We start from the raw sequence: 8,990 nt of genomic DNA, 5'->3' as shown, positions 1-8,990 counted from the left end.
GGTTTATCTATCGCACCCAAAGATAAACTGCAGTGCTTTACAACTATAGGACAGGGAGAGCTAAATAAACTTATCACTGCATCTAAACCAACAACATGTTTATTAGATCCTTTACCCACTAAATTACTGAAAGAGTTGTTACCTGTAGCAGAAAAACCGCTTCTCAATATTATTAACTCCTCGTTATCTTTAGGTCACGTCCCAAAAACCATTCAAGCTGGCGGTTATTAAGCCTCTTATTAAGAAACCACAACTAGATCCTAGTGAACTGGCCAAATTACAGAACCATTTCAAATCTTCCCTTTATGTCTAAAATTTTAGAAAAAGTTGTGTCTGCTCAATTGTACTCCTACCTGCAAAAAAATGATCTCTATGAAGAATTTCAGTTGGGTTTCAGGCCCCATCATAGCACAGAAACTGCACTTGTTTAAATTACAGATGACTTGCTTCTTGCTTCAGATCAAGGCTGCATCTCATTGCTAGTTTTACTTGATCTTAGTGCTGCGTTCGACACCATAGATCATGACATACTCATAGATAGATTACAAAACTATACAGGTATCCAATTTACCTCCAGACTTTACACAAGCTCCAGTCTGGATCCAGAACACCTGAGAAGAGATGATGCCAGCCCCTCAGAGGACCTCAGATGATGCTAACCCAGAGACAACATACAGAACTGCCACATTTTGCTATAAGTTTGATTGTATAATTGCTGTTAATAGTGTTAATCGTCTGTTTGCTTACGTCTTTTATTGATTTTTCTGAACATTTCTGCCATATGCACATGAACTGACAGTCACCACTGATAAGCTACTACTAAATATTGTAGAGAAACTTAATTTTCTGTAAAGTTGCTTTGTAATGATTTGTATCGTAAAAAGCGCTATACAAATAAACTTGAATTGAATTGAATTGAATTGAATGAGATAAAAAGCCAAAATTATGACTTAAGTCTAAATTATGACAAAATCGTAATTATGAGATAAAAGTCTAAATACTAAATTAAATTATGACTAATAGTCATAATTAAGATATAAAAAGTCGAAATTATGACTTAAAAACGTCAAAAATCATGACATATTTGCCTATATTTTTTTATCATAATTCTTCCTTAGTTTGTCATAATTTTGACATTTCATGTAATAGTTTAGACTTTTAAAGTCATAATTACGACTTATGACCTATTTCAAGTCATAATTTTGATATTTCATCTCATAATTATGACTTTTAAAGTCATTATTATAGTATAACTTACCAAAGCATGATTTTATTTTTTCTTGTGTGGCAAGATATGGGCTTCCACAATATAGTATACTTTATAAAAACTGGACACTGGATGAGGTGGATATACCTTTAGCATTTGTGCTCCACATCTCTTTCTCTGTTCATCTGTGCAGCAGAAGCAGCAGTGTGTGTGTGTTTTAGGTGTGAAGCGCATGTAACATCATTACTATAGCTCTGAGCAGTCTGCTGTATATTTAATTCTGTGTATATTTAAATAATACTTTATCCATTAAATGTACAAGGTCTTCTCACAAGAAGTAGGGCCAATGCATGGATCTGTAAAAAGTGAATCAGTTTTTAATTGGGAAGCTACGTAATGATGGATGACTTTCTTTCAGTGAAGGAGAATCGGGAGCAGGAGAAACTTGAGGAGGTTTTTGAAGACTCCTGAATCATCATCATCATCTTTCTACTTTGACTTCACTCTTCCGCGACAACGCAGCAAGTCGAGTGACAACAAAGCTATTATAATTGTTGCCACATTCCTCAGTTGCATTCAAATAAAAATGGAAAATGAGTACAGATACGAAGGATTGTTTTGTTGCAGGTAGTCACTCACTCCCGAAGGCTGAAGTGGTGAACGCCAATCCTCATTCCTCTAAAAGTGTAGCTCACGGACTCAAGGGCTTGTCGACTATATATTTGAGTTTGGAAGCAAAACTTGAAATAACATGGTTTTTGTTGTTGTTGTTGTTTTGTCAATTATTTTGAATTGTTAACAAGCTGACACAAATTTAATCAAAAGTCAGTAATTTTGTATGCTGAATTGTTGCTGTTCATGAATTGTTTTGTTTCATTATTGTTTTAATGCTTAAAATCTGCTGGAAAACCCATTAAGTTTCCATTGTGACAACTTACCCAGTATATTGTGACAACATCACCTGACTTGCCTTTTTATACATTTCATGTTAAATTTACAGTACAGTGGTATTTAAACTACAATTTTTTACATTCTTTTCACCATAATTTCCTGTGATTCAGAATTTCAAAATAAATGTATTCAATATTGTGATTATCAATGATCTCTCAGTGGCATTGTGTTACAATTAATTGTTTAGTAGGCCTTCAAATATTTAGTTACGTTTATTTAATGTGGTTTTTTTTGTGCTAATGGTTTGCAGATGCTTGAAACAGATCAATATCAAATTGCTACAGTTAATTACAACAGTATTATTGTTAATACAGTATTTCTCACAGTGTTTTCAGAATATTTTTGACACTTAAATTGGTTTACTAATGACTAGGCAATTTACCGGGTTTTTAATGTAGTAAAAATAATTATTTGTTACAACATGTGGTTCTATAATACATTTTTTTTTTATTTTGTTTTACTAAAGAACTTTTATTTCAGATATTTAACGAGCTTTTAACTCCATAAATGGGATGAAAAGCTTTTGTATAGCGATTAGTAAAATGCGAACCAAATCCTGCAGTTCATTCACCAATCAAACGCGGACTTCATTTAAAAAGAAAGGCGTTGAAGAGAAGGACGCGTAAATCCACCAATCAAATTCCACTGTGTTTCTTCAGCGCGTTGCACAGTAGCCAATGAGATTCGAGGATGTGTGGAGTGGGGCGGGGCTTGCTTCCGCCGCGTATTCGCTCGACGCCATTTCGCGCATTCGTCTGTTGGTCGGTGTCTGCTGAACGAGCTGGTACGGACTGTATCCACAAAACAGTACAGCACCGAATTTTAATCATTTTTAGTCTTAAACTCCCGGTGAGTATTTTGATTCGAGAGATTTTTGTCGCTTTTTTATTTTTTTGACTGACTTTGAATCTTATCTTTGGAGATTTTTTTGTGTTTTTTGTTTTTTAATGCATTTTTTTCTGGTCATTTTCTGCTTGGCTGTGGTGGCGTACATTTGTGAAGCCGTTTGGTAGAGCAGTGAAGAAAAACAAAAACATGCTTTGAGAGGACCGCTCGATTTTATTTTATTTTTCACCTCATTTTTTGCAGGACGACTACTGCTAGAGCAGCTGGTTTGTTTGGTTTTTGAAGTTAATGTGGAGGAAATGGACCGGTGCTTGTGTTTTCAAGATGGGGTCGTTTTTCCCTCCATGTCCAGGATTCAGAATAAAAACGCGTTTTAAGTCCATTTTTAACATGACAGACTGATTTTCTCAACATAAGTAGACTGTTTTTATTCGGCTGTAGACATTTGGAGGGAGCTTGTCCTTGTTCTTTTCAATACGATTATTTGCACGTTATTTTTGCGCTTATTTTTGAGGCTCGTTGCGTTCCAGTCGGAATCGTGTCGATTGTGTTTTTTTTTTTCTTCTTCTTCTTTTCCCTGGCGACGTTTTTGCAGGTTTTGAATTATGTTTCGGCACTTTTAATGGACTGAGAAAACACGTTTTCTGTCTCATGCAATAAAACCAATGCATGGACCACTTAACACCTTTTACATTTGCACCCCAGGTCTGTGCAAAACCATGTAAACGTTCAATCTTTCCATTAAAAGTACACCAAGAACGTTGCATTGAGCTGGTTGCATTAATATTAAATAAATGTTTGAAGAAGGCCCAGTGGGCCAAAGAGAGCATCACTGCCTTCGCTCAACTGCCTCATGCTGTATGTGTTCACAATTGCTTCATATTTGTGTGCAATCCAAAAGTTCAGCCCATGAAACTCTTATAGCTGTCTTGTAGAATGTCTCAATGAAATGAAAATGATATATTTATACCCCCTCCCCCACACCGACTGATCCATTTTCAAGTCTTGAACCATATTTTCAATGCTGTTTCACATTAGAAAGTGTCATTTTGCTCTGTCTTCTTTCTATGCTCTCGATATAGCAATATACAAGTATTATTATTTTCAGTAAATTTGTGTATGTATGAATGTGTATGTTATATGACGATGTGAAATGCACCAAATCATGTTCCCCTCACAGTTCCCACTAGGCACACATCAATATCTTATTGAATTGTTTTGTTTTTAGCTGTTATATCTGTGTAGATCACGGGTTCCCACACATAAGAATCATTCACATGGCAAGATATTGGGTACAACCAGTAATATTTTCCATGTTTTATGATTAATCTTAACATTTCTTTACCCCCCGAAAGCACACGTTTGCTTATAGAAGACAACGGGTGGAAATTATAGAAATGATTGTGTATATATTGTAATTGAGTCCGTTTCTTTTCTGATTTTACACCATAAGCAAGTATTGCAATGTGACTGGATGATAATTATTCCCATTTTATGACTGTGGTGTGAACGGTGTAGTTAAAGGAAATGGGAGTGATCCAGTGCTGTTGCGCTGCTGTTTCATTGCAAAATATGCGACTCTCACTTTGGGAAGCCCTGGTGGCTAGATTAAACACTGTATGCTGACGTTGATGCATTTATATACAACATACACATTTTGCTCTTTAAAGTCATGGAGGTCACATTTCTATTCTCAAGTCCACATTTTACACCAAATTTGTCAACCAAACCGGTTTTCACCAAGATTTCTCCAATAATGTAGACCTCAGGTCTGTCAACCCTAAAAGCATTCAGGTTAAAATTAATTAAATATATTCCCAACTTTAGAGAGCTAAAGATGTTCCTTTCTGATTTATTCATTTTGCTTTTTTTTTGTAGTTTTTGAGGCAGCTTTTTTTTGAACCTCGTCAATCCGTAAGTTGGTTTTTTCTTTTTATTCTCCACTTGTTTTTATGCAGACTAGACTCCTGTTTGCTGTGTGTAGCCTTTACCTTCTTCCAATACCTTTAAAAATGCGTAATAGTCTGTAGACTTGTTTCGAAGACATTGAATAGTTCATAGTCTAAATCAGCTTCAGCAAAGGCCAGCAAAACACTAAACCACATGTTCACAGACACCACTACAGTTAGCTAAAGCACTCCTTGAGAGAATCCAAACCTCTGACAATGAGGTCTACATTTGTGTTATATGAGTGCAAAGACAAGTCTGCATCTCGCCATGATAGATTTTTGTAGATAATTTCAAGAACAGACATCTAAATTTCACATTTAAAACTGATTGATTTCCTGTGAACTATCATTAAGATTCTAACCCCCAGTTTAAGCCTAGTCCCCAGACAAAAATGTAAATGTGAGCCGTTTCAGAAACTTGTGCTGACTGATGTTAAAATATACCAGTGCCTTTGTTTTGTGTCAAGATGCACACCAGTTTTTTTTTTTTTTTTTTTTTCTTTCTTCTTCTTCTCTAAAGCGTGTTAATAAAAATGACTTAAATGTCCTAATTGATCTATAGCCTAATCCTGGTTTAGTCTAAGCCCTGTCTGTGAAACCAGGCCTAAATTAGTAAGTGTTACACTATTGAATCTTCAGTTGGCACGGGTGAAAACAATGATAATTGTAACATAATTTCCTTTGACTTTATGTAATGGTGATAGTGAAATATTGAGGCATTGAAAAAGTCTTGACTGATCCTTAAATTGCTAAAGCAAAGGTTAGTGTTATTCTGCGACTTATTACCAATTATACAAACATACAGGGCCTAATTTGCTTTGAATTTGTGCTGCTGTCTATCATGGTGCCTGAGGACCTCAGACTCGCTCTGTAATTGGCCTGTAGTGACGGCTTCACCTGCTTTCATCCCTATAAAGCTGAGATTTCCTGCAGACACACTGATATTCATCTTTTTGTTCAGCTATAATACAGACTTAATGGTGCGTCTTCAGCTGTGCCGAGAGCATCTTTTAATAGACCTTTCTAATCTCTCTTGACGGTGGTGTGAAAGGTCTTTTTTTCCATTAGCGTATGATTTGATTGTGTCACGTGACTGGGAAACGTCACTTTATTAGACACTGGGAATTTTCCCTTAAATTAAAGAGTTTTAGTTAGGGATTATGTGACATTGAGCATGTTTTAATACGTTACGGTGACAGGGCTGTTCTGTTTCACTTGGGATATCTGTCTGGATTTTCATTTTCTTTGCTTCAAGTTGTGTGTACCAACCACTGGGTGGCAGCATCCGGACACTAGACTGCTTGTTTGTCCTTGGGAAGGTGTTGAGGTTGGTGTGATGTCCGTGAAAGTGCGGTGGGTTACATCACCCACCCAATGCAGTACGACCTTCACCCACAATGCACTGCTGAGCAGCAGCTCAATGGTGTCCAATAACAACCCTCTTCTCTCCAACAGAATCAGGCAGACAGACGACTCGACCTGAATTACAGACAGAATGGAGTGAGTTCTGACTATTCACCCCCTGACATCCCCTTCAGCACACTTAAATATCTTAATATGCACGTTATGTGGCGGTCTTGTCCCCAAAAGAGTCCAAAAATACCACCAAAACACTGCCCAGTCCAGCTCAGACATACCAGTTTACCCCTCAAACATGTAGTAACGAAACGAAAAAAAAAACGATCCCACACACATACCAGGTCCATTTTCCTCAGTAAATTCACTGTTTAGTGGCAGTTCCACCCATTTTTACTCTGTCAAACCCATAAACAAAGCAGTACAATGCTCTTATATCTTACAACTTGAATGCAGGGGGCGGAGTAGTTTCACTTCTGCATTTTAGTTTGCATGTGTGAATATCTCCTGCTGGCCATACGCTCCCACAGTACCTGCCCAGCCCTGGTTCATACAGAGATACGCCATCCCCTGTGACACTTTAACGACAAACTGTGTAAAAACTACAAAAATACACGCCAGTCTATGTTTGATATGTGAATCTTCTGATTTTAATTTGTAGATCTATGGCAACATTATAGCACAGGAAAGCTTCATATACGACTGTTGTGGCTCTTATTTTAAACATACTAGGTGATATAACTTTATGAAACCTAATGTATATTTATATCTGATGGTTACAAACTGTATATATATTGATGTTGTTCTTCCCCTAAATGTCTCGTTTCGTCGGTAATATTCATAATAATGAACTAATTGAAAATGATTGTAATTATCTGGGGCAGTATCTTCTTGTTGGTTCTATTTTTAAACTGTGAGAAAGTCAACATGTAACCAAAGTTGGGCCCCATTTATTTGAAGTAGCTAATACATTTATCGAATCACTTACAATAAGTCATAAGGAAACATGTTATTAAAAAAGAAAATGTGTTCATGTTTTTGGTTGACTTTAGGATTTCCAGAACTAATCAGGTCTCACACTATGTTTTCATCAACATTTGTAATGCAAAATTTTTGAGATCACAATAAAAAGCTGCATGTACATAAAACTTTAAATGCACATAAAAACAAATAATAAAAAAAGAGATCAATTGAGGATCTTTTTTTTTTTTTAAACATGCACATAAACTGCACTAAACACATTTTCTGAACAAATTCCTCGATGTGCAACAAAAACAGATCGCATGATTGGATAACTGGACTAATTAAGCAGACCTCGCGGTTGCACATAATCTAAAATATTGTTGTAGTAATTCTGACATGCGTAAGCCAAAGTCCGTAATCACAATGATTTGGTTTGGTACATTGTACCTCCCAGAAACGAAATGGGTTTTGTTGTCCCAAACAGCAGGGCCAAGATTACATTGTGTTTTTTTTGTTTTTATTTATTTTTTTTTTTTTTTTTTTTTTTCTCTTTTTTTTTTTTTTTATTGTGTCCTCTCTTTAGGTTTTATTTTTTTTTTTTTTTATCTTTTGTATTTTTTTTTATCATGTATTTTTTATTTTTTTTTTTTTCTATCCTTTTTTTTTTCTTTTTTCATATTTGTTTTTTCTTTTGTTGTTTTTTTTTTTTTTTTTTCTTTTTTTTTTTTTTTTTTTTTTTTCACTTTTTTTTTTGTCTTGTTTTTTTTTTTTTTTTTTTTTTTTTATTTTTTTCTTTTTTTTTTTATTTTATTGTATTTATTTTTATATTTTATTTTTTATTATTTTTAATTTTTTTTAATTTAATTATATCTTTTTTATAAATTTTTTTTTTTTTTTCCTCTTTTTTTTTTTTTTTTATTTTTTTTTTCTTTTTCCTGCTTTCTTTTTTTATTTTTAAATAATTTAAGAGCAGCGGTGGGGGTTTGAAGTGGGGGAGATTTTTGGACAGGTGCCGGTAAGCAGAGTAGCGTCACACGTAAAGATCTTATTGAGGGCATTGTAGATTGGGGGGAAAGGGTCATTTTCTCGTCGTAGGTTTCCCTCTTTTCCCATTTTGTTTGAAACCTTCGTTTTTTGGGGAAATTACTTCTTTGCCTTGTTTACCGTATTGCGCGGCCTGCTCTTTTTCCTGGAAACCCCCCGTCCATTAAAATTAAAAACGGAAACCTTTTGGGGAAAGGAGATGTTTGCCCCCCCTGGCGGGTTTTAGCTAAAAAAATTTTCGACTGGGGAAAAAAAAATAAATAAAAAAAGCTAACAAAGGCTTTAAGTTGACCCAAAAAGTCCTTTTAAAGGGAAGTCAATGGATTTGGGGGCCCCCTTTTAATGCCCCCAGGCTCGAGATCAACTCTTATCTACTTAATGGCAAAAAATGAACCCCAAAAACTGCGGCCCCAAACTTGCTTTTTAATAAAAAAAATTTAAAAATGGGAAAATAAATCCAAGTGAATTCCCCCAAAATTTGTCTTTTTTAAATAGCCCCCCAATCCCGTGTCATCAAAGTGTCATCCGGGTCTTTTCCCCAAAAGAAGTGGCAGCTGCGGGTGATCGATGCATAACAATTGGCAATTGGTGTTTTCAGAAGGGGGACTTATTCTGTCATATTTTTTTGCACTTTCTTCTGTTCATTTAATAAGATGACCCCTTTTACATGCGTC

General features: G+C 35.4%; 1 long non-coding RNA gene across 1 annotated transcript; it reads left to right on the top strand.

Moving 5' to 3' along the window:
* Positions 1–2,844: 2,844 nt before the first annotated feature.
* On the top strand, positions 2,845–6,529 carry LOC122145533. Its single transcript, XR_006160374.1, has 3 exons — positions 2,845–3,007; positions 4,883–4,918; positions 6,409–6,529. It is a non-coding gene; the product is annotated as an uncharacterized LOC122145533 (long non-coding RNA).
* The last annotated feature ends 2,461 nt before the right edge of the window (positions 6,530–8,990 follow it).

Source organism: Cyprinus carpio, chromosome A7 (assembly GCF_018340385.1).
Source record: "Cyprinus carpio isolate SPL01 chromosome A7, ASM1834038v1, whole genome shotgun sequence".
NCBI lineage: Eukaryota > Metazoa > Chordata > Actinopteri > Cypriniformes > Cyprinidae > Cyprinus > Cyprinus carpio.
Note: the sequence above shows the minus strand (reverse complement) of the source record. Positions and strands in the feature narration are given on the sequence as shown.